We start from the raw sequence: 26017 nt of genomic DNA on the forward strand, positions 1-26017 counted from the left end.
TAGGTAGACGGATAGAGAAAGAGAAATAGAAAGAGAGAGAGAAATACAGTATATAGGTAGGAGAGAGAGAGTGAGTAGGTAGGTAGGTAGATAGAGGGAGAGCACGAGCGAGAGAGAGAGAGAATACAGTGGGTAGGTAGGAAGAGAGAGTAGGTAGGTAGATGTTTCCAGATATATTTATCCATGTGCTGGAGAAGGAAATCGCTGATAATCTGCAGCACCTAAGACTTTGTTTCTGCTGGCATAGCACTTGATCAGTCTAATTCTCATCAATCAGTTAAAGAGCATTCCAAAAAGGAAAAAAAAGTTTTTGCACTCTGCAAAACTCTCAAAAGTCCCGTTTTTTGTGAAAATGGGCCTATTTTTTCAAACAAAAGGCATGAATAGCCTTGGCGGGGGGCTTTCAGAGTGCTCCTGCGGGGTGGGGGGTGGGGGCAAAAACAAGCAAAAAAAATTGTCAAACAATTGCATGCATAGCCTTATGGAGGCTTATAAAGTGCTGCTGGGGGCTGGGGGAACAAAAACGGCCCATTTTTTGATCATTTCTGCCCTCCCCAGCCCCCAGGAAGTCTCTGAAAGCCTCCATAAGGCTATGCACAGCCATTTTGATGAAGGGGGCGGTGCTTCAGGAGGCAAAAATTGCTGTATTCAGTGTATAAGACGCACCCAGATTTTCAGCTTCTTTTTTGAGGAAAAAAGGTGTGTCTTATACTCTGAAAAATAAGATACTTATAATTCCAAAATAGTTATGAAAGCATGAGGCCAGAGATACCAAGAGTCCACAGATGTAACAATAGGCACATCCATTACATAGCATATCATTAAACATAAGACAGCTATGCTGGATCAGATCACAGGATCAACTTCAGCAATCACTTTCTATAAAATTCAATCCAGCCAGGGGTTAGCCTATTGCTAAGCTCTCAGTACAGTAAGAGGATAAAAGTTCTACATCCAGGTAATAATACATTTAATAGTTTTGAATGTATACATTTCATTAATGTATTCATCAAATTTGTACGGCAGCCCACTTCACTAAAAGTGACACTGGGGAGTGCACAACTATCAGATAAAAGTTAAAGTGTACCATGGCCACATTGCAGCCAGGTTAGGAAGGTTATGATATAAGGAGTACATCAAAAGATTTCTCTCAGATTCTGCTAACTGTTGTTTCAAAGATTTTTTTAAAAAATTACTGATTGACCTTTCTCTTTAAATGGAAGACTGCAACTTGTTGCTTTTGGATGATTTGCTAAGTAAATATGCAGACAGAGAATTTTAAAGTGCAATTATTCTTCCTTAGAAACCCTCAGATCAATCAAATCAAACTTGTATTATGGTTAAACATTAGCATAAAGTTGGCAAGATACATTAAAATAAAAAAATAATATGTTAAAAGCCAAATATATCGAAACAAAAATCTTTTAAAAATCTAAGGTAAGGGTTCCCCTCGCACATATGTGCTAGACATTCCTGACTCTAGGGGGTGGTGCTCATCTCCACTTCAAAGCTGAAGAGCCAGCGCTGTCCAAAGACATCTCCATGGTCATGTGAACACATGACTAAACACCAAAGGCGCACAGAACGCTGTTACCTTCCCACCAAAGGTGGTCCCTATTTTTTCCACTTGCATTTTTACATGCTTTCGAACTGCTAGGTTGGCAAGAGCTGGGACAAGTAACAGGAGCTCACTCCGTTATGCAGTGCTAGAGATTTGAACCGCCGAACAGCGAACCTTTCTGATTGACAAGCTCAGTGTCTTAGCCACTGAGCCACTTTTAAAAATCTAATAAGGACTAAAACCAGGGATAGGAGTAAAAGAGCATGACAAACTAAATCTATCACAATACAAGTCACACTAAAATAAACTAGATGCTCATTAAAACTGGCTTATCATCTTCTGACATATTTTAAGTAATGCTGGCAGAACGTGGCTATATTGTATGCTGTAGCAGGATTGGTATCTGAAAGCACAGTGAGGTGTAAAAGTGTTAAGAAGCCTGTTATGGTTATGGAGAACCCTGTTAGCTCCTGAAATAGATAAAGAAACTGTCATGTTACTCTTCTTCAAATTATTCATTCCTGGATAACAGAGGAACTTGTATGGAATATCCCAAGGTTACTCCAAAATGAATAGAGAAGATAATCCAGGATAGAGGTACTATTCGCACACAAATCTATAGTATCCTGTCAACCTACCTACCTTATCAATCATAATCTGCTTAGCCAGCATATGCATCAAATTCTTCCTAGCTAGTACAAGTAGTCCTTGATTTACCAACATTTGTTTAGCAACCATTCAAAACCATAATGGCAATGGAAAAAGTGACAACAATTGGTCCTCATCTTATGACTGTTGCAGCATCCCCATGGCCATGTGATCAAAATTTGGGCAATTGGTATGTATTTACTATGCTTGCAACAGCCCAGAATCATGTGATTGCCATTTGCAATCTTCCTAGTTGCTTTGAGATTGGTTTAACAATTGCAGTTATTCATTGATTTTTTTTGGGGGGGGAGAGGTCATGCAATTGGGCACAACTCACTTAACAATCACCTTGCTTAGCAACAAAAATTTTGGTCCCAATTGTGGTTGTAAGTCAAGGACTACCTGCATTTAGCCAAATTCTAATGGATCTTTTAAAAGGTTCCATATATGCCACTATGAATCATATTCGATTGCTTTTGATATACCAGTTTTAGCTTTGTGAGAATTTTCTCTGACTGTAATGAACTTCAGAATTCTCTTTATTTTCCTGTTAATTGGGTACAATTGCAAATGCATAAATTCAGTAATAGTTTTAGAAGAATAGCTTTAAAAATCAGTTTGGCACTGTAATAAAGTAGACACATGGATATTAATACGAAATTATAGTAGTGCATTTATAGAATACTAAATCTGTACAATCAGAATGAAAACAAAAAAAATCCCATATGTTTATCTTTTGTTTGTTTTCATTATACAAATGTCACCTTGTGCTCTAGAATGAAGACAATTTAAAGGAGACCTTAAGAAGAAAGAATATGAGCAATGAATTTTATGCGGCCATTAAATAGAAGAACTTTGAAGTGAAGAGTCACAATGATAAAATGTAGCTGACAAGAATTCAATAGCTTTAGGTTCTACTCTTTATCAAGACCACATAAATAAAAACAAAACTTTTTAACAAGAGATAGTTAAGAGTTACATTATTCATCTTGTAATTAATTATTACTCATGATTAAATGAACTATGACCTACTGTAATTGGCATATTAATAAAATATTGAGCTTGGCTATGCCAATTACAGTAGATCATAGTTCCTTTAATCATTAAATACTGAATAAATCATGGATGAGTCCATATACAATACTACTTACAGTCTATGCTTTATGAACCACAACTATAATAGTATGGTTATCATAAAACATTAAGACAAAATTAATCAGTTTTGAAATAAAACAGAACATGCATTACTATAATAATGGCTTCAGAATCATTTTTAACTGATTACTATTTTTTTCTGAGTCACTTTTTTTCCCCTCAACATCCACTTTTCTTATCTCTTAAGGAACTATTTTCAGCAATGTTTTATTGAAATACATATAAATGACAGAAAATACTGTACAAAGCTAACAATAAGAAGTTAACCAGCAGCTTACAAACCTATATTCCCCTAATATATTTCCCTCAGAAATTCACTCCTTTTTTTTTTTACCATGAAGAGACTTCCTTAGAAAATCTAAGGAAGTCCAGGCTTTTGTGGGTTAGTTAAACTGAAAATGTACCAAGTCTTCCAATAATTTTAAAGGTCATTCATTCACTAGGATATCCAACCCAAACATAAAATTTTATTCCAGTATATTAACATTCCAAGAGATTTTAATGAACTGAAGTATTTGTCATAAATTATGGTATGACAACCACAAATCTCTATCAAAAATCATTTGTTAAAAAGAGTAAAATGTCTCTTTTTAGTAAAAAGAGTAAAAGTATGACAGCTTAAAGATCAGTTCAATAGCTATGAAAAATACATCTTTAAGGTACTAGATTAAAAAAAGAAAATTCACCCCAAAATATCTATCTGGTATATCATAATGGTCATTTAAGAGTGACACAGCAAATGGCCTAATTCTATAACTATGGCTTACTAACTGTTTGCTTTAATTCATCTATGATTACTCCAGGGCAGTCATTCCAAAAGGAAAAACAAGGTGGTGAAAACCAACATCAGACCTGCCCTTAGACAAAAACAATTTTCAACTAGTATATACTTGGTATGTTTTTTTTAAACCTACACTTTTAAAAACTATACCACCAAAGCACCACAGTGATACACCTAATAAAGTGAGGGTGCTGCATAATTTAAACCAGTGTTTTTGAATCTAGTGCCCTGTATGTTTATTAGGGTTCTTTTTCGCAGGTTTCCACATATGTCTTGGAAATACTAGTTATATTCCCAACTCTCCCAGAAAGTCCAAGGTTTAGGAAACTGAGCTATTAAGTGATGCAGCACTCTTTACGCCTCCCCTCCTTCCAGAAACTGTTTTTAGTGGCTGTGCAGTACACAATAATACATGAATATCTCCAAAATATCCTATTCCAGATAATAGAACATTTAATTGAACTAAATCAAAAAATAGTAAAAAAAGGCATTTACTATTAAAATTTGGCAAAATAGCTGATACCAAACCATTAATGAATCTGCAGATTCATGTTTGGATACAAGGGAGGTCATTTAACAACCTTAATAAAAGGATTTCTTGTTTTCAGCAGCAATTTTTATGGCATAAATTCGAGACATCTGCAATAGTACAATTACCTGCTTCTCCCATTAATAGGCTTAAATCTTTTTCTAACTAGAGATAATTTGGGTGCTTGGTCCACAAACTTGTTTTCTGGACAGGTTGCTTTCACAACTATTTTAAAATGATTATGATATGGAGCTCAAGATGGCATATTTTGTTAAGCAACGATAAAGTTTGCATGTAGCTCACCATTTTGAATTCAGGCACCATGGCTTATAAAACCAGTCATGGTTTAGAGCTTAGGACATGTTGTGGTACAATTTGTAGTTATTAAAAGCATGTTAACAAACTATGGTTTAATGTAATATATTAAGAAAGTAACATACACGCCAAACTTAGCCACAAACATACTATAGCAGTGTAGATCACATATTGTGCTAGTTACAAAGCGTAGTCTGTAAAGTGCAAAAGGTAGCTTTGTAATATATACTAAGAAAGATCCAAAGAAAACACTTTGGCTCTTGCTGAGTATATAGTACAAAGCTACCTTTTGTACTTCACAGACTGTACTTTGTAACTAGCACAATATGTGACCCACACCATTGTAGTATGTTTACAAACAATGGTTAATGTAAACCATAAATTAGCATTGTGCTATCCAGATACAGTGAAGGAAACATCAGTTTCTAATTAACGAACAGCTCATGTAATAGACAATTTGGAATAACAAGTTTCAGATTTCGAATATTAAACTCAGACAACTGACCAAAGGGTGGATGGAGAGGGATTACCCAGAGTTTGTTGAAAAATCCATAGTACCTGATTAAAACATGATTCTTAATTGTTGGGTTTACCCATCATGTAAACAGAGCAAACATATTATGGCTTAATGTGATGTGTGAATGCAAACTAGAACAGTATACTGTAACTTTTTCCAGAGCCAATAGTTAATTATGTTACAGTGTATGTGTTTGTAATAATAGTATTAATATAAATATTAATTATGATTGAAGAGTTCAGGGTCAGAGGTAGCCCTCTGTATTTTGAGTCACTATCAATTAATTATTATTCTGCAGATTTTTTTCTTTTTTGAACAACAAAAAATCCATTCCAGGTATTAGCAACCACTCCCTCATTTGCACTATGTAGCCCAGAGAGTATTCTAGTGCTCAGGGAGAAAGGTGAGTCAAGGACATAACTCGGTCAGAAGAAAATTTTTAAATTTTAAAGGTACACCTTTAACAAGCCATAGATTCGCTTCCACACAGTTCTTTTTATATAAGCCCTTTCTCGGCTCCCTTTGGTTAAGGATTAGTCAATCATGGAATAATCAGGATTTACACCTTCAACCAATTCTACCATTTTTCAAACATCATGGCAATTTTCATTAGATTGCATTTTACAGTTTTAATGTAGTTGGGCTGCTTTAACACATCCAATAAATAAAAATAAACAATATTGGTTTGAAGAAAAATTATTTGCTAACTCGTTCCCCTTACAAGTATTATGCAATACTATATTGATGGAATATAGAAAGTATATTACTATCAGCTAAAGGGAGAAACAATCATCACTTCACTAAGAGCAATGCTTGGAGCAATATCCAACAACCTTGCACCCTAGTAAGCCTACCTAATGGATACTACTGACATTTCTAGGGCAATCTTTCTCAGTAGAATAGCCTTGTACAATAACCTTGCAATTTTGTTGGGGCAACTCCTCCCATGGTTCACAGCCAGCATGCTTGGTAATATAGAACGACAATGCCAATACATCCCAGAAAGCAATAAATTGGAGAAAATTGACCTTATGTCAGGATTACTTGAGATTCTAGTAAGTTCTGGGGAAAAAATGCTGAAAGACATCCAGATAGGTTGTCTTTTGTAAAATTAAGTTAACTGTTTGTCCCAACAGATTCAAGATCTTAAAGACTCAAAATACTATATAGACATTTGCAGCACATTGAGCACTAAATAGTTTAATATTGAGAAAATGAACTACATCTAGTATTCTCTAGCTGCTAAGCAAAAGGCCAGAGCAAGGTGTATATGATGAATGACAACATGGCAAGCCCATTATGAATGCCTCTCTAACCTAAAGATTAGCAGTATAAAAATTCCTAGGAAATTATAGTTAACAGAAAAAAATGTCTAATTCCTTCTAACATAAAAACCAGAAAAGTAGTGTCGTAGGACAGAAACACAACACGCACATACAGATATATATATCTGTCTACAAACTGAACTTCCTGGCTGTTTAATTTGCTGAACTCCTATTACTTATCTATTTGTTTATTCAAAGCATTTAAGCAGCAAGAGAACATAGCCAGTTCACTGCAGACAAGTAGGTCCGTTCAACAAACTACATTCTTTTAACAGTCTCCTACAAAGCCCTCCCCCCGAATTAAAACACTCAAGGCTTTCTTTAATAGTTGCTCAGCTCTTTCTTCTCCCATCCAAAGGACGGGAGGGATAAAAGGAAGGAGAGCGGTTGACATTTCACTATCAATTAATAGAAGTATTTCAGAGATGGGAAGCAACTACGGGAGAACAGCTACCCATTCTTTGGAACGGACATATACGGGATAGGCGCCTTGATCCTAGAGGAATACGAATTACAATTTTGCAAAATAAAAGATTACAGCATCTCAGAGAAATAAAATGTGCGTCACAAATGCCAGCAAGATAAGCCAAGCGTAATGTCTTTCCATCTACCTCGACTTCTCAACGACAGCGGCCGCTCCCCAAACCTCTTAGCTACGCGCACCTGTTGCTTCTGCTGCTGCTGCGGCAATAGGTACCTCCGGCGCCAAGTAAAGAAGGAGATAACCACGCCCCCCCGACCGAATCTGAGCCGCCTTTTGGCCCCGCCCCGTCATTTTCTAAGCCAAAACGTTTCTAATTCTTTAGCGCATGCTCAACCTGTTGCTCTCGCGCGCGCTCTCTCTCTCCGCGTATGTGTGTTATTTCATAAAAGAAAGCAACTAAAAGGTACAGTAATCCCCTCTTTGAATGTGGAACAGCATAATTTAGTGGACACTAATTTATCGTGAGAAATAAATCGTGGGAGAAGTTGTTGCTCAAATGAGCAGCAATAGCTACAATTTCTTTATTTCCTCCTCTTGAGATGCCACAGCACACGGAATTTAACTAGCCAACCACACCTTAGTCTGCCAAACCCAGCCGATGTAGTTAGTTTATGGCTCAGTGGATGAGTGATTGAGTAAACCCATGGACAAGTTAACCATAAACGAGCATGTGATAACAAGCACAGCTAGTAGAAATTCTTGGAAATGATCTCAATTCTGCACTAAAAACGCAAACGATTCAACCCTTTGCATAAGCACAGCAACCTATTGTCCATAAATTGCAAAGAAATACATTTTACAGGACAATTGTATATTGAAAGGGAGACTCTGAATATTGAACTTTGTTATGTGTGACTGTTCCTTTTAGACATTTGGGAAGTCTAAAAGCGAATTTGCCCTTTAGAACTCAACAGAGTGCAGTGTAAAGGATTATTTTTGTCCATAAACAATTAAAGTAGCATTAGTATTATTAGTATTTATAGCAACCGTTACCGCTATAATCAGGTCCTTCCACTTTGCTGGTCTTCCTGACACCCTTCCTGGCAATATAGATATTTTAAGAAAGGTTTTTACATCATGTTTCCAAAATATTATACTTCTAACTGAACTTGGTTATTTATGCCTTGAGTGAAGATTGATTTGTCCTAATCCATTTTTAAAATTTTAATAAGCTCTCCAGGGTTTTTCAGAAATTTCCAAGAGCAAAATTTTAAAAATTCTATAGTGTTTCTGTTCTGCTTCTTCAAAGTCCAATTTTTGTTTTATAGAGTCCTCTAGGAAAGCTATCCTCTATATAATTCTGATTTTTGTATAGAAAACTGTGAAAACTGAATACTGTGCTTTTCCCAAGGCTTTCACTACTACTATTCCAAATGTTAGTCTGTGGTCTATTTTTGACTGTGTGGTTTTTTGCTTTTTTTTTTTACTATTGATAGTGAATCTTAAAGGCGAACAGCTACCCACCAGTGTTTTCACTGTCAGCTCTAAAGCTGGTTTCTGTGCCTGTTGTTATTATCAGAGTAGTGATATCACACCACATAGCATAGGTTATTGATGTTTGTTCCTGCACTTTTAAAATCACACTCATCATCTTCCCATCCAACTCCTTGTTTTGTTGTTTATATATATAATCCTTTGTTTATATATAATAAGGGAGTCTAGAAAGCCTTGTCACATTCCTTTGCCAATTCGGAGCCAGTCTGTTTTGCTGTTTTGTCTGCACTATGATTTCCTGACCTGTGTACAGGTTTTGCATGAGGACAATGAAATGTTCTAGGATTCTTATTTTTCTAGTGCAGTTTTGAATATTATTGATACAATCCTCCTATAATCAGTGAAGCACATGCTAACTTCTTTTTGTCATTTTTTTGCTTTCTTAATTATTCAGTATGCATCAGCAATAATATATATTGTTCAGTGGTCGGTTTCTAATTTTTTTTACTACCGGTTCACTCGTGGTCGCACGCATGATGCTTCTGCACATGCGTAGAAGCATCCAGCTGGGTAGCCGGAGCCTCCTGCCGCCGCTACGACTGGTTTGCCCAATCCGGGCCAATCCGGGAGCAACCCACCTCTGATATTGTTCTCCATCTAAGCCACCTTGAACATCTGGCATCTCTCTTTTTATGTAGTTTTTTAATCTTCCTGGGATAATGTGGTATGTAAAATTAAGAGTATTGTATGACAGTTTATATAGTCTGTCAAATGTTCTTTCTTTGAAATTTGAATGTAGGCAATCATCTTTCAATCTTTTGGCCACTTTGTTTTTCTCCAGATTTCCTGGTATAAATTGGCCAGAACATTTACTGATTTTTCTTCTGTTGCTTCTATTTTTCTGTAAATATTCCATCAGTTCCTCTAATCTTTTAACTTATTAATAACCAGACTGTTGTTCTAACGTCTTATTCTAACACTAGAGGTTCTTCTGAGTTTCGTACATTTTCTAAGGCATGTCTGAAGGTTCTTGTGAACATAGAATATTTTCTATTTTGGAATTTGACATTCCTTCTGTAAAGAATTTCAGAATACTCCTTCCATTTTGTTTTTGTTTTCTTTGAATCAGTTACTATCTTATACCAGATATATCAGTACAAGATTTCATTGGACTTCAGCAATCTTTTGGAAGAACATTTCCTGTTTCAATGTTTCATACCTTTAGCAATATAATTGCAATGCTGTTTCTTGTCTCTTCTGATAGCTCTTTGAAATTGTTTGTTAATTCTTGAGATGTTTGTCCTTTCATTTTTATTTTTTTGCTTTGGTCTCTCTTTCTTTTGCCATTTTCACAATTTATTCAGACCTTTAGTTTGCTTTCCTCTGATTCTTGGTCACTCTCTTTTCACACTCAACCTTTCATTCCATACTTCCTCTTGTCCCCTATCAATGAGTTTCAGGATTTCAAAGTGATCTCTGATGTTATCCTTGAAGTGCATGGATATAATGATATATATGGTTTTAATGATATATATGTTAAAAAGCAATGGTGCTAGAATACAGTTTTATTTCGCCCCCTTGATAGTCTGAATATAGTGGGAAAGGTCCCCTTCTGGTTTCATCTTATTCCAGTGTTGGAAGAAATGTCCTGGGTTCAGTTCCAAGTGGGGAAAATGACACTGGAAACATGGAGGCTGCTTGGAAAGATGGTTTCATGGTGGACAGGTTCACATGGCTTGAGCTCCTAAACCGAGAAGGGGGGGTCACATGCTTCCAGATGTTGGGTGAAGAATTAAAGAGAGAGAAGAAAGGGCTTGCTGGGTTTTTATACTACCGTATATACTCGAGTATAGGCCGACCCGAATATAAGCCGAGGCACCTAATTTTACCACAAAAAACTGGAAAAGTTATTGACTCGAGTATAAGCCTAGGGTGGGAAATGCAGCAGCTACCGGTAAATTTCAAAAATAAAAATAGATACCAATAATGTTTTTGAATATTTATTTCAAAGAAAAACAGTAAACTAGCGGTGTATTCAATGAAATACTTCACTCACCTCATGATGCTGATGTCCCGCTGTGATGATGATGTCCCGTGCAGCCGCGGGAGCGATGTCCCGCCTCCTATGACACACGGCACAGTGATTCCTATCATTGGATCACTGTACCAGAGGAGGTGGGACATCGCTATGTGGCTGCTTGCCATAACAAGGAGGAGGTGGGACATCGTTGCAGAGCGGCAGGAGGGGGAGGAAGGGGAATCGTAAGACAGCCCTGCATTACATTAGAACGTGAGGAGGGGGGATGGTGCGGTGCGCGCTGCGCGGCAAACTGACACAGAGGGAGGGGAAACTCACAGGGGCACTGGGCCATTCACGAGTGTCACCCAGCGGCATGGCCCCGCCCCTTTTTCTCCTCCATTTCGGGCAAATTTTTCACTGACTCGAGTATAAGCCGAGGCGGCTTTTTTCAGCCCAAAAAGTGGGCTGAAAAACTAGGCTTATACTCGAGTATATACAGTATGTTCAGCCCCATCTCTGTTTCCTGTTCCTGTGTAAGAAATGTATTCAGACTCTCATGGGGCCATGCATGTTGTCAGACTCTCATGGGGACATACAGGGGCAACTCTCTAGGCTGTGTTTTGAGTCCAAGTTTGATTGAGTTTCCAGATGCCATGATGTGAGTTTCTGTAGAAGGCTAATCCTACCTTTATTATGTAAAGTAGACTAGCTCAGCCTTTAACGGCTCATTGACAAGGGGCGGGGGCAGGAAGCTCCAGGGAGCTATTCTGTCTTTAAAAACATGTTTCTCCCTTTTCACATCCAGGGAAATATAATATTCTGCCTTCTTAATATTTCCCAGATTATTTCAGTTTTCTAGCAGAGAGGTGGGTTTTAACTTCCTACACCATTTTTTTTTTTTTTTTTTTTTGAAATTTTTTCTTTCATTTTCACAAAACATTAGGGATCTTTAAACATTTTTAATACACTTTCAGTTGCACACACATTTATTATGGGTCTTTAAACATTTTTTAATACACTTTCATTTTCACACACATTTATTAGGGGTCTTGAAACATTTCTTAATACACTTTCATTTTCATAAAACATTAGGGGTCTTGAAACATTTCTTTTAAAAAGAATTATACTTTTTTTTTCTTTAATATACACAGGTGCTTAATGAACGGTGTATTATTGTTTGAGTCAATTTGCTTATACAATAGAATAATAGTAGTACTGATAATAATTGTAGTCATAATACACTTAAACAATTTCTTTTTTGGTAAATTTTATTTATTTCATTTTCATTTTCATTTTATACAATCACTTATATACTGTGCGTAAAAAAAACAAAAAAAAAAGAGAGAAAAAAAAAAACCCAACATAACACTTCATTCCCCCATACACCCTCTCTTCTCCCCCTCCAACTTTCCTTTCACCCCTCCAGCATTTCCCTCTTCTACTTCCCTTCCCCCTCAGACATCTCCCCCTCCCTCCATCTCACCCTCCTTACATTCCCTCTCACTCCCTCTTTACTTCTCCCTTCTCTTTCCCTCTTCTCCTCACTTTGGTGTATCCATACAATTCAGTTTATTTTTAAAATAAAAGTAGAAAAAGAAAAAAAGGGGCTTCGGGGGGTGGAGCTGCCGCCGTCGGGAGCTCAACAAAGCTCCTGCCAGGACTCTGGTTCGTATATCTTATAAGATCTATAGATATCTCCCCTTTCTGGCAGAAAGGGGCAGGGAGAAGGTCAGTCGTTAGGATCTCTTTGTAATTCATAGCTTTTCTTTTTGCTGTGAATGGAGAAGAGGTTCAACATTAGCTGAGCCTTTACTCCGGCCAGTTTTCCGCGCTGCCTTTTTTTGCAGCCTAGGCAGATTGCCCCCCCCCAGGACAAAGCTAAGCTATTTAAAAGTCAATCCGGGCGGGGACCATTCCCGAGGAATTTTTATTACTACTAGCTAAAATACCAGCTTCAATTTCGCAAAAGGCTTCCTTCCTTTTTTTAGCTGCGTCACAAGATGGCGATCTCGTAGTTTTTGTGTTTGATGCGACGTACTTAGCCAGCCCTACCCTCCTGAAGGCTTCTCCGTACTAATTGCTAAAAGATTAACTGAGGGGAGCAGAGACTTTGATTTTTGGCTCGCTTGATTGTTTGTCTTTTATTTCTACTTTGGAATGGCTCCCAAATCTAAACAGAAGCGCTTCCTTAATAACATATCTCTAAAAACTGCTATGAAGCCGCTACCCTTGCCTCCCACACCCTCCACGGGAGACTTGTTAACACAAGAATTTCTTCTCAAAACACTTAATGACTTCAGACAGGAAATTAATCAACTGATATCGGATTTATATGATCAATTTGATGCTAAAATTGCTCAGGCAAAGAAGGATATGATCGGAGTAATGACAGTCATGACAGATTATATTGCTGAAGCGGAGGACAAATTGGAACTTTTGGAAGAAACTAACCTTAGCTTGATATCCAAAATTCAAACGTTACAACAGGAAATGGAAAATGCCCAGAAACAACTTGTTATGATAAATTATAATAAGACTGCCTTTGCCATAAGAGTTAGAGGACTGCGTGAAAACCAACAGGAGAATTTGAAACAGGTCTTCTTTGAGGCTTTCAGCCGCTTGGTGGGAAGTCCGGGATTTAACTTTGATTGGCAGATTCAAAGAATTTATCGCCAGAATTCCTGGGTAGCAAAACAGCGACAGCTTCCGAGGGACATAATAATATACTTTACCACAAGGGAATCCAGAAATGAGATAATACAGAGGCTTTACAGCAAGAGGTTGAGAATTGACGGACAGGACTTGATTGTTTTTAAAGAGATACCATTTCAAATATTAAGAACAAGGAAAGAGTACGCTTTCTTAACCGAAGAACTCAGAAATTCTCAGATTCCATACAAATGGGAAGTCCCAGCTGGTATTACAGTTACATTTGGCAACCAAAAACACCGCATTAACTCTGTCTGTGAAGCCCGAGAATTTTACTACGAGACCCTGAAGGCGGGACTTCCTGATTCATCCGGACCTGGAGAGAGACAAGGAGAAGGAGAAGACAAACAGCGAGACACGTGGCTACAAGGCGGAGGGTGTTGCTTTCCTCTTCCGGAAGGGCAGAAGACTAAAGAATAAAGACTTAGCGATGTTCTTAAAGCTTAATGATCTCCGTCTGGGATAAAATGGAAAAGTGGCATATCGATGATGAGACATGGAGACTGAAAGAAGCGTTGCTGATTGTGGACATATATTGTACATAAGATTTGTCTGAACTCTAACTCAAATTGCGCATGAACTATTTTCTTAGGCGAGGAGAGCGGAAATTGTGATCTTTTTGAGCTGTGGTTTGGGACGAACGGAGTTGGGAGGTGCGTGGGAGAGGGAAGGGTAGCGAAAGCTTAATTAGATTACCTGGGGCTAGAATGCAAGCTGATGTTTGTTTGAGTTGCTATTTCAATATAAGGTTAAGAAAGATTGGTCGGAGAATCTTCAGGAAAGTGGAGTAAATATGGGAGGAGCAATGAATGTGGATAAAATATATATGTGGATATGGATAAAGGCAGGGTGGAAGGTAAAAAATTTATATGTGGAGGTGGGTAAGGATAGAAAGGGAGGTGTTGGAAATGAAAAATGAAAGAAGTACATGAGTTTAATGGTGTTATAGAAAGGTTTGGATAATTGGATAAAAAAGAGATAAATTAAAGGTCTGAATAGATAGACAAAGCAATGAGATTTTTAGTTGGGGAATCCTAATTGATCAACTTACCTGGCTCTAATACAGTTTGAAACCCTGCAAGTAGCAAAATAACCGAAATTTGGAATGAGCTACATTGTTTAAGATTTACAGATAATGGGAAGCTGTGTTAACGTAGTGGGTTTATTGACCCTTTTTGTTTCTTTCTTCTTTTTGTGTATGAGTGTGTGTGTGTTTTTTTTTTTTTTTATTTCTTATTTTCTAAGAATGATCAGTTTTATGAGTCTTGCATTTTCTACTATTTTTCTTTTTTCTTTTTGGCTTTATCTTATTTTTTTTAATTTCAAAGTTAGCTGGCCTTATTATACCCAAATGCTTGTTAAAGAATTATGCCGGGTATGGGACCTGCGAAGCCGTAAGGGGGTTAGGGAGGGGGGATTATAGGGGGGAGGGGGGAGGGTGGAATTACAGTTTCAATCCTTAGAACAATAAGAATTCACTTGTATACTGCGGCTCGACTTCCTACACCAGTTTTATCGTATTGCTTAGGAATAAGGATAGAGAGATGGTTAGCAGATGTGGTTGTCAATTTGTTCTCTCGGGTGCTATCTCTGCATAATTGTTTAGAAGGGGCAACAATTGGGTTGGACAAATTGGTGATTGAAGGAGAAGACAGAGAACAGATCTCCTGCTGCCAGTTAGGGTGGCTAATCCTGAGTCTAGGGTAATTCCATAGGAGACATTTCATAGGCAGAGCAAATAAAACCAGATTGGGGATCAGAATCAGACAGCTGGCCACTCCTATGGAAATAATTCAGTTGCAAGTTGCAAGGAGGAATAACAAGTTGTAGATGATGCAGCATTAGATTAATAGAATCAGGATCCATACAGGAGGAAGCCAATGGGAGTAGGGCTGTAGTTTGACTAGTCTGATCTTTAGAGTTGTGTGCGATTATCATCAATAGAATGAACATCTGGGAGATTATAAAGGGATAGTGTTACATTGATACACTTTGATAAACCACCTAAAGCTGAAACTAGAAATTCGGGAACAGACTTCCAGTTTGCGTGTTGGGCTATTTTTTGCCCTCCAGAGGCTTCCGGGAAGCCTAAAGCCTCCGGAGGACGAAAAATGGCCTGACACGGAAACCGGAAGTTTGGGAAGGAGAAAAGCGGCCTTACGGGCAAACCGGAAGTCCATTCCCGAACTTCCAGTTTGTATGTTGGGCTGTTTTTTTGCCTTCTCTAGGTTCCTAGAAACACTCTAGAGCCTGGGTGGGGAAGGTGAAAAATGGACCTACCAGGCCCATCGGAAGTAGGAAAACAGGCCATTTCTGGCCTCCGGAGGGTCTCTGGGGGCAGGAGAGGCCATTTTTGCCCTCCTCAGGCTCCTAGAAAGCCTCTGGAGCCTGGGAAGGCGAAAAACTATCTTGCTTTGCATGTAATGAGTCTTATCTCATATATTAGTTTCACTTTTTAAGTTGCATTACTGAAATAACTGAACTTTTGCACGATATTCTAATTTTTCGAGTTTCATCTGTAGATGTTAATGAGAAGGCAGAACTGTTTCCATTTTTTAATCAGTCTTACAGTAGATAGGAAGTGAAGCACTTGTGGAACATGGCTCTACTAACTGGGCTTAAGATAGACAAGATAATTTAGCTATTTGAAATGAATTCAGATCTCCAAAACCAGATGGATTATATCTCATAGTACTAAATTTCATAGCCCAGCTACAAAAGGAAGAGGTGCTGAATACTTAGCAAGTATTGACTTACTCCAGCTACACTGTAGAATCAAGTGAATCTACAAATGATTAATAAAGACAGAGCAAGATGACAAGGGTTTGCTTGGCCTTATTTTCAGGGAGGTCTTATTATTTTTGAGGTGCAGGAGGTGGCGAGTGTGGTCACCTCATGGCTGCTGCTGTGCTGCATTATTTTGCGGGAGGGCTTATTTTGGGGGGTTGGCTTATTTTAGTGCATGTGCTCAAAAGCCCAATTGGGCTTATTATCCGGGGAGGTCTTATTTTCAGGGAAACAGGGTATGACACTTGAATTTATGTCTTCACTTGTGTTTCTACAGTAATGTTATAAAGAGTCAAACTGGTTTTGTTTAGAAACATTGCCTGGCAGAGGAAAATCTAAGAGATTGATTCATTGATTGATTCACTGATAGCAATAGCAGCAATAGCAGTAGACTTATATACCGCTTCATAGGGCTTTCAGCCCTCTCTAAGCGGTTTACAGAGAGTCAGCATATTGCCCCCAACAATCTGGGTCCTCATTTTACCCACCTCGGAAGGATGGAAGGCTGAGTCAACCCTGAGCCGGTGAGATTTGAACCGCTGACCTGCTGATCTAGCAGTAGCCTGCAGTGCTGCATTTAACCACTGCGCCACCTTGGCTCTTCTGATCTGATTTGATTTGTGTGCTACCCATCTCATCTAGAATTTCCTACAATTACCCTCTTTGTTCCTCTTCCTTTTCATCCTTTATTCTTTTTTTAAAAAAAGACTACCTTGAACAATTGGATATACACAACATTCACTATCAAAATGTGATTGGTTATTTTATATTGTGTTTTGAAACTTAAGGAAGGAATATGGTCAGTTATAAAGTCTGGTGATTTGCACAAATTCAGGCAATTGAGTTAATGTAATAAACCACAGCTTAGGTACTTGTAGGTTAGTATGTTATGTGAACATGCACTCTATGATTATTGGGTTGGAAATGTATTTTGTAGCAGATCCTCAATTTATGACCCTAATGGAGCCTGCCCATCTTGATTGTAAGTTGTGATGATCATAAAGTGGGTCACCCACACGACCAACCTGACTTTATGACCTTTTTTTTGCAATGGTCATTAAATGAACACTACAGTAATAAAGTGACCGCCATGGCTGTTAAGTGAATGCCACAGTTGGGCAGTTTTTGCAGAAAGCCAGAAGTAAATGCTGGTTGGCAGCAAATCCTTCATAAAACCCAGTCATGTGAATGTGAGACGTTGCAAATGGACGCAAGTGTGGTCATGTGATCACAGGCAGGAGGAAGCAGCCATTTGAATTTTGAAGCCAGGTTGAAGTACCTTTAGGGAAGTCTGTTACAACTTTGAATTATCCCTACGTGACTGGTCTTAAGTCAAGGGCTACCTGCATGTACTGAATTTTCATAGGCTTGGATTGTAGGCAGTTATGACTGCAATCAAAACTATATTTTTTTAAATAAGTCTAATTGAGCTATTAATGTTACTGAATGACCATGGTTTGAAAGGGATCTTAACTTTTGGTATCTTCATATTGTAATTCTTTTCTCCAACCTAGCAGGAAGCAAATATTCAGGGAAAGAAAAAACAAGTCTTTCCTTGGGAAAAAAAAAGTTCAGCAATTGGGGTGGCAGGAAAAGACTATCTCCGTGATGGTGAACCTATGGCATGGCATGCCAGAGGTGGCACACAGAACCGTCTCTGTGGGCGGGCATGCTGTCACCAGCTACTCTTCTGCTGGAGCACCTGAAAACAGACTGAAAAACGGCCCCAAATCAGGCTGGTTTTTGTGCTGTTTTCTGGGCCATTTTCAGGCCATTTTGGGGGTGAAAAATGGCCTGAAAAGCGGCCTGAAAATGACCTGAAAACAGCCCCCAAATGGCCTGAAACATCCAAAAAACAGGCATGTGTGCGCCGGCCAGCTGGTCTTTGGGTTGCCAGTGCTCCAGCATGCGCACATCAGTGGTGGGTTCCAGATCCTGGTGCAACTGGTACAGTGCAATGGGGCCAGGCGTCCACCACATGAACATTTGCAGTGCGCATGTCCGTACTTACTGCCTGTGATGCTCTGTGACGCTTCTGTGACACTCCAGCTGCTCGGCGGAGCGTCGCAGAGGCACCGTATGCTCTGTGCGCATGCGCAGAAGCCCCAAAAACTTCAAATACTGGTAAGGAGCATCATATTGGAATAGTACCTGGTGCTCCTGGCAGGCACGGGCGTACCAGTCATAACCCACCACTGGTGCGCATGCACTCACATTCCTGTTTGGGCACTAAGTGCCAAAAAGGTTCACCATCATTGAACTATCTATTTGAGAGAAATGGCAAAGGGTCAAGTAGAGTCACAAAACAGAAGGCAATATGCCGTTAGTTTCCCTTACTGGCTCAGGTTGAAGGAAGTGAGATATTCATTCCTGAAACATGCTCTTGATCAAACCCTTCTTTACTTGAGGCACGAATAACCTGAGATGTGCCTTCTACAGAGAATGTTATAAGTGAGAGAGAAAAAATCAGGAAATGGATAAAAATTAATAAATAGTGATTCCCTAGGGCTTAGAGCTAAAGTGATAAAATAAGTGAGTACAACTCCTTTCCTTTTGAATTAGGCATAAGGGAATTGAAACTAGTCCCGCCCCTTTCCTGACCTCTTAAACACGTTGTAAACAAACCTTGAGGGATGTTATTTGTGCTACCTGCTCAGTTGAGTCGTAAATAGTTCAAAGTTGCAACTCAGAATTTCCTTCCATTATGTTTATATTTAGCATAGAACCTGGAGACAAAATATCCATATCTTCACTTGGTTTTCTCATCTCTATACTTTTTTTCCATTTTCACCCTGTCCCTGAATTGTCAGATTTCAATGCAGCAGGTGTAAAAGTTACATAAAATCACTCAATTTATTACACCATAATGCAAGAAAATACATCTGAAAAACTATAGCAAGCTTGGCTGCAATTTTTATTTATATTGGGTCGTGCCCTAAAATATAGATGCATTGGGCATGGATTTTGTTACTTACATACAAACACACAATATTCTGTTTTGGACCTTGTGAATACCTAGCTACTGGAATTCTTTTTCAATAGGAAGGAAGTCAATTGTTCTTTTGCTTACAGTTACTAAACTCTAGACAAAATGTATTCAAAATGTATACTAAAATATGAGAAATCTTAACGGCAAAGATTGAGTGGTACTGTTCTTTCTTCCTATACATTCTGCCAAAGATTTTCCAAGACTCCATTAGCCTTGAGTGCTTATTTATTGATGTAAGATGTTTCAGTATTTATTTCAATAATTTATTTTGAATTGGATGTTACTTTTATATTATATTCAGTAAACTGAGATTTATTTTCTCATTGTTTGCCATTTTCTTCTTTTTTAAGAGTGAGAGGTAGTTTGATGTAGTGGTGAAGGTGCTGGGCTAGATACCTGGTGAGTTCTAGACCCACCTTAGTCATGAAAGCTGGTTGAATGCCCTTGGGTCAGTCACACATTCTCAGCTCAACTTCCTCACAGGGGTTGTTGTTGTGAGGAAAACAGAAGGAGGAAGGAATATCCGGTATGTTCCCAACCTTGAGTTATTTATAAAAATAATAAAGGCGATTAAAAATGAATCTAAGCTAAAAAAAAAAGATACAATATTGTATCTAAAACAGTGATGCAATTCAGCTGGTTCTATCCGGTTCAGGCGAACCGTTAGTGGTGTCAGCGGGAGGCTCCGCCCACCCACCCAGACGTCATCACGCCCCATTTCTGACGCTCTGTGAATGCGTGGAAAGTCTACGCACATGCTCACATTTGCGAACCAGTAGCGAAGGTAAGTTGATTTCACCCCTGATCTAAAATCCATTGTTTGAATAATGTTAAGATGTATCTAAACTTCCCTGGAAGGAATCCTTGTCCTGAGATTGCAAATTTATGAATAAAATAACAAGCAAGGATATTGCTGTCTCATTTTTCCATTCTCTGGTGAATTTAAATATAATTTCTAAATTAAGTCCTAAGAACTTAATTTTTAGGGTACTCTCATGCTCTGTAATTACTGGACTTTTTCTCATTAGTAGTTACATTTTTGAAATGACAACTTTATATGTGAACTTCCACCAGAAAATTTGAATTTTTGACTTTTCTGATTATATCAGTGAACATTTGTGTGACGGGAGATACTTGAGAGAAGAATATCTAGATTTAGGGAATAATGTGGGAAAAGAAAGTTTGCGGAAACTATGCACATTATGGCAATGAATTCCATAGTTCTGCACTATATATAGGAAGGAAGAAAAGACAAAAATAATGATAGGGATAGTAGACTGAGATTTGTGTGTATGCTAACACATTTTTATTACTATGATCTCATTTTTATGTGTAGAAAGGAGAATAATTAATTAATTTATATCTCCATCATTACCTCCATTAATCTTATCAATAATCTTGTATTGTCATTTATATTTAATAGAATAACAGAGTTAGAAGGGACATTGGACGTCTTCTAGTCCAACCCCCTCCTTAGGCAGGAAACCCTACACCACTTTTGACAAATCGTTATCCAATATCTTCTTTAAAACTTCCATTGTTGGAGCATTCACAACTTCTGGAGGCAAGGTCACCCCTAGTCCTTATTTTCATTAAACTAGACATACCCAGTTCCTGCAACTGCTCTTCATATGTTTTAGCCTCCAGTCCCCTAATCATCTTTGTTGCTCTTCCCTGCAATCTTTCTAGAGTCTCCACATTTTTTTAACATCGTGGCAACCAAAAATGGATGCAGTATTCCAAGTGTGGCTTTAGCAAGGCATTATAAGTGGTATTAACATTTCATGTTATCTTCAGTCTATCCCTCTGTTTATGCAGCCTAGAACTGTGTTGGCTTTTTTGGAAATTGCTGCACACTGCTGGCTCATATTTAAATGGTTGTTCACTAGGACTCCAAGATCCCTCTCACAGTTACTACTATTGAGCAAGATACCACCTATACTGTACCTGTGCATTTTGGTTTTTTTGCCTATATGTAGAACCTTACTTTTTTCACTATTAAATTTCATTTTGTTAGATAGCGCCCAATGTTCAAGTCTGTCAAGATCCTTCTGTATCTTGAGCCCATCTTCTGGAGTGTTGGCTATTCCTGCCAGCTTGGTATTGTCTGCAAATTTGATGAGTTCCCCATCTATCCCCTTGTCCAAATCATTGATGAAGATGGTGAAGAGTACTGGGCCTAAAACAGAGCCTTGGGGTACTCCGCTGCATACTTCCCTCTATGCAGATGCAGTTCCATTGAGGACTACACATTGAGTGTGGTTGGTCAGCCAGTTATGAATCCATCTGGTGGTAACACTATCTAACCCACATTTTTCTATTTTATTTAGTAGTAGGTTATGGTCTACATTATCAAATGCCTTAGTGAAGTCCAAGTAAATTATATTGACAACATTTCACATACATTACTCTGGACAGCTTACAATAAGTAGATAAAAAACTAAAATCACATATATTGCAAAAAATAAAAACACACAGCAGTCAGAATCAGAAAACAACTGTTAACATAGTCAGAAAATAGGCTCTGATACACACCTGTGGCCCCAGGCTCTGGCATAAAGCCAAGTTTCCAAAGCCTTGTGGAAGGTCAAATTGCAGCCAATTTGATATGTAATTTGTCCCTATCCACTACGGGAAATCAGTATTCATATAATATTGAATATTATCATTTATATTTTCTTTCTAGAATACTGTAAAGACTTAGTTGCCTCATAAATACTATAAATAGGTATTTACTTGTATAATAATATGTAAATCATTATACACTGGCTATTTTCCACACCATGCATTAAACAAAAAAGATACTTTATAATCTATGTGTGATCATACCTTTATTATATATGTATAGTATGGACTCTTACATTATCTGAATGGTGAGGCCACCATTTCGAGTACATGGAAAACAAAGTCTGTTGACAAAATATGTAATGTGAACATAGCATAGTTGTAAGTAGATACTAAAACTCTGATTGCATTTTTAAAACCATCATACTGAAATTATAGAAAAGGAAAAGTAATTTATAGTATTGGCTGAATGGGGCTGGAGAAGTAAGAAAGTTTATAAATATTGTGTTTTATAATGACATTGCAGCTGCCATTTGTATTTTTTTTTTTTTGCTATAAACTGGTTTGTGTTTATCCTTAATCTTTCTCAATCTACTGGGCTCCAGATTGGCAGTTGTGCAAAATAAGGAACATAGAAATTATATCTTAAGTCATCTGGAGGGCTCCAGGTAGGAGAAATTCTGTAGTTTAAGGGAGAGTAAACAGATAATTGTAGAGGACATTTTGCACCAACTCAATTGTTTTAACTAGCCCTTCAATCCTATATCTTGCAACATCATATAAAACCAATTTCTCTTCTTTTTTTCTGGCAGTGTACTTAATGTAAAAACAGCTTAAGCTAGAGTCCTGATTTAATAAATGATTACATGGGAATCAGGGATGGGTTCCAACAGTCACTACTGCTGGTTCACTTGTGGCTGTGCCCTGCGTGCGCTCGCAGTACAATAAAAATTATTCTGCGCATGTGCAGAAGCAAAAAACAAGATGGCGGCACCTACAGCACCACCTGGAGAACTAGTTCAGGGGTGTGGCAGGCCTGGGTCACTGTCGGTTCCAGCCACCCAGGCCACCAAACTACTACCAGTTCGATCAAACTGGTCCGAACCGGTAGGAACCCACCACTGATGGGAATTTACCTATCTTCTAAAGAACTATTCTCTGTTGAAGAAGGAAGAAACAAAAAGGAAAAGAGAAAAAAAAATCTGGTACAGCAAGCTCTGATTCAGTGCCCTAGATATTACATTTTTGGAGGGAATGAAATATACTTTTTGTAAGGTGACCAGCTGTCCCGATTTTGGCGGGACAGTCACGATTTTCTACAATTTGTCCCAGGTCCCGCGTCGTTATCAAAATGTCCCAATTTTTCATTTTGGCACCTTCTCACTCACTCACTCGCTCCCCCATTTTTGCTGCATTGCAGCTCGCTCGCTCGCTCCCCCGCCCATTCGCACTAAGTCAGCCCAGACTGCCGCTCACTAATTGGCTGGAGTCCAGACTCCAGCCAATCAGTGAGAGGGCTGGGGGCGGAAAAGTTTAAGTTTAAAAGTTTCACGCTGCTCGAGTCTTCCATTTCGCCTTTGCCTTCTGCTGCTTCAGGTAAGCAACTCCGGCGGCGGGACTCGGGAGGCTTCGGGTGGGTGGCGGCGGCCTAGCCTTCGCAAGGGAAGGCTTTCCCTAGCAAGGCTACGGGTTGGCAGTAGCTGCCGCGGCCTAGCCTTCCCAAGGGAAGGCCTTCCCTAGCCTAGCAAGGCCGCGGGCTGGCTGGCAGTAGCTGCCGCGGCCTAACCTTTCCCCCCACCCCCCCTCCACACCTGCTTAGTGACCCTAGCCTTGTTGTCCAGTGTCTTACCTTTTCCTGCAGCTGCGAGGAACCATCGCATCGGAGTTCTGCTAATTCTGCCTGCTGGTGAGTGAGCCTGGTTTTTTTCTTTTATTTTTTTAATGTATTTTAAAATAATAGTTTATTTATTGTGCATAGGATGTTTTAAAGTAGTTTTATTCTGTGTGGATTCTTTTTTTTAATTGTTTTAGACTATTTAAAAAAAGATTCTATCCAGAATAAATTGAAGTGAAACCATTTTTAAAAATTCTATACTTAATACTTTGAAATGTATTGTGCATAGAATTTTTAAAAATAGTTTTTCTTCAATTTATTCATTGTGGAATAGTTTGAAATGTTTTACTTCAATTTATTCTGTGTGGATTCTTTGTTTAAATTGTCCTAGGCTATTTAAAAAAAGATTCTATCCAAAATACAAAATACCAGCTGCAGTTATTCACTTAAGAACTGTGGCAAGAAAGGTGGTATAATGCGTTTAGTGACCAAAGTTACAATGGCATTGAAAAAAGTGACTGATGACCATTTTTCACACTTAGCGACCATTTTCACACTTAGCGACTGTTACAGCATCCTCATGGTCACGTGATCAAAATTTTGATGTTTGGCAACAGATTCGTATGTATGATGATTTCAGTGTCCTGGGGTCATTTAACCGCCTTTTGTGACCTTTTGACAAAGTCCAATGGGGAAACCAGATTCACTTATGTTACTAACTTATCAGCTGCAGTTATTCACTTAAGAACTGTGGCAAGAAAGGTGGTATAATGGGCTTAGTGACCAAAGTTAACAATGGCATTGAAAAAAGTGACTGATGACCATTTTTCACACTTAGCGACCATTTTCACACTTAGCGACCATTGCAGCATCCTCATGGTGTTCTCCCCCCACCGGTCAATGGTGTCCCTCTTTACCAATCTGAAAATCTGGTCACCTTAACTTTTCGCCCAAAGGCAATATTCATAACAGTCATAGTATATGCTGCTTAATATTTATGCTGACCTAGAAGATAACTAAATTAGCTAAAAGGTGGCAGTTATATTATCCCGAATGCTTTAATACTATTAACTTGGGCCTATGGAGCACCATGACATCAAAATATTATATAAAAAATCAGGCTGATCATATAAGGGTCAAACTAGCATTACTGTATGTTCTAGCATATTTCTTCATTATACATTTTTTCCTATTTAAAAACATACCGGTCTCTACTCTAATGAAATAAAGATTCTAGGGCAATGTAATTGCAAGCATTCCATACTACTGCCAAAGGCAATGTTGTAATTAAGCATAAATTGTGATTTTCTGGTATAAACATTTCACATTGTTAGGTGTTTCCTCTGTTCTTAATCATTGTGCTGTAGTGATGGGGATTTATTCACTTTGCTCATTTCAATATTGATCTCTTCCCATTAAACATGCTTATTAAATTTTTCTTAATGTAAGTTTTATTCTATTGCTGTTAGCCAGCAGCATCTGCAAACCAGAATACCATATTTTTCGGAGTATAAGACACACCTAAATTTACAGGAGGAAAACAAGAAAAGATAGTTTTTGGCCTTTGCGCATCACGTTTTCGCCCTCCCAGGCACTCAGAAGCACTGTGCAATGCTCCGCACAGCCCGTTTTTGTCAAAAATGTTTTTGGCGAAAACGGGCCATGCGGAGAATGCAGAGTGCTTCTGGGGGCCTGGGAGAATGAAAATGTGATGTGTGGAGGGCATGGGAGCCCAAACATGGGGACCATGTGAAGCACTGCAGAGTGCTTCAGGGGGGCGGGGAGGATGAAAACGCAATATGTGGAGGGTTCGGGAGGCCAAAAACACCCGTATTCAGTCTATAAGATACACCTAAATTTTCACCCACTTTTATGGGGGGAAGGTTATACTCCCCAAAATATGGTAATTTTATCAATGACTTCAGGATTAAAATAAATTAGATATAGATCAGGTTTACACACAATAGAGTATGCTGCCATTCAGATTTGTTGAGGCATAACTCATGGGAACAGGCGCTGAACATGTTCTCTGGGAATATGGAAGTCCTAATCCAACATGCGTTCACAGCTCTATTATTGTACAGCCAGAGCATCACATACACTCCAGCCATTGTAATGCAGTTTCTGAACTCCTGGACTGGATGAGACTGAATTAGTCTAAAATGGTAGAACGATACCTAACTATTGCCTATCTTTGATCATTATGAATGTTTTTATTCTAGTATAATTTGGTCACTTCAAATATTTACTTATGCAGGATCCTTCTGCTCCAATAATATAAATCCTGATTTATTTCATTCCTGTTGCAAAATTATTCTGTACACCATGTTCCTAGAGGCACAATCTTCTGAGGAGGAAAATCTC

General features: G+C 38.4%; 1 protein-coding gene across 3 annotated transcripts in view; it reads right to left on the minus strand.

Annotated features, from left to right (window-relative positions):
* The window catches only part of LIMA1 (LIM domain and actin binding 1), a 67872-nt gene extending 60311 nt beyond the window's left edge, over nucleotides 1-7561 (minus strand). For 2 of the 3 annotated variants that reach the window (XM_032209275.1, XM_032209273.1), the window contains exon 1: nucleotides 7443-7546. The gene's annotated coding sequence lies outside the window, so the exon portion shown is untranslated. Of the gene's footprint in view, nucleotides 1-7442 lie in introns of all 3 variants that reach the window. The other variant, XM_032209274.1, reaches the window with a different exon arrangement.
* Nucleotides 7562-26017: the final 18456 nt, after the last annotated feature.

This window comes from Thamnophis elegans, chromosome 2 (genome assembly GCF_009769535.1).
Source record: "Thamnophis elegans isolate rThaEle1 chromosome 2, rThaEle1.pri, whole genome shotgun sequence".
In the NCBI taxonomy this organism is placed as follows: domain Eukaryota; kingdom Metazoa; phylum Chordata; class Lepidosauria; order Squamata; family Colubridae; genus Thamnophis; species Thamnophis elegans.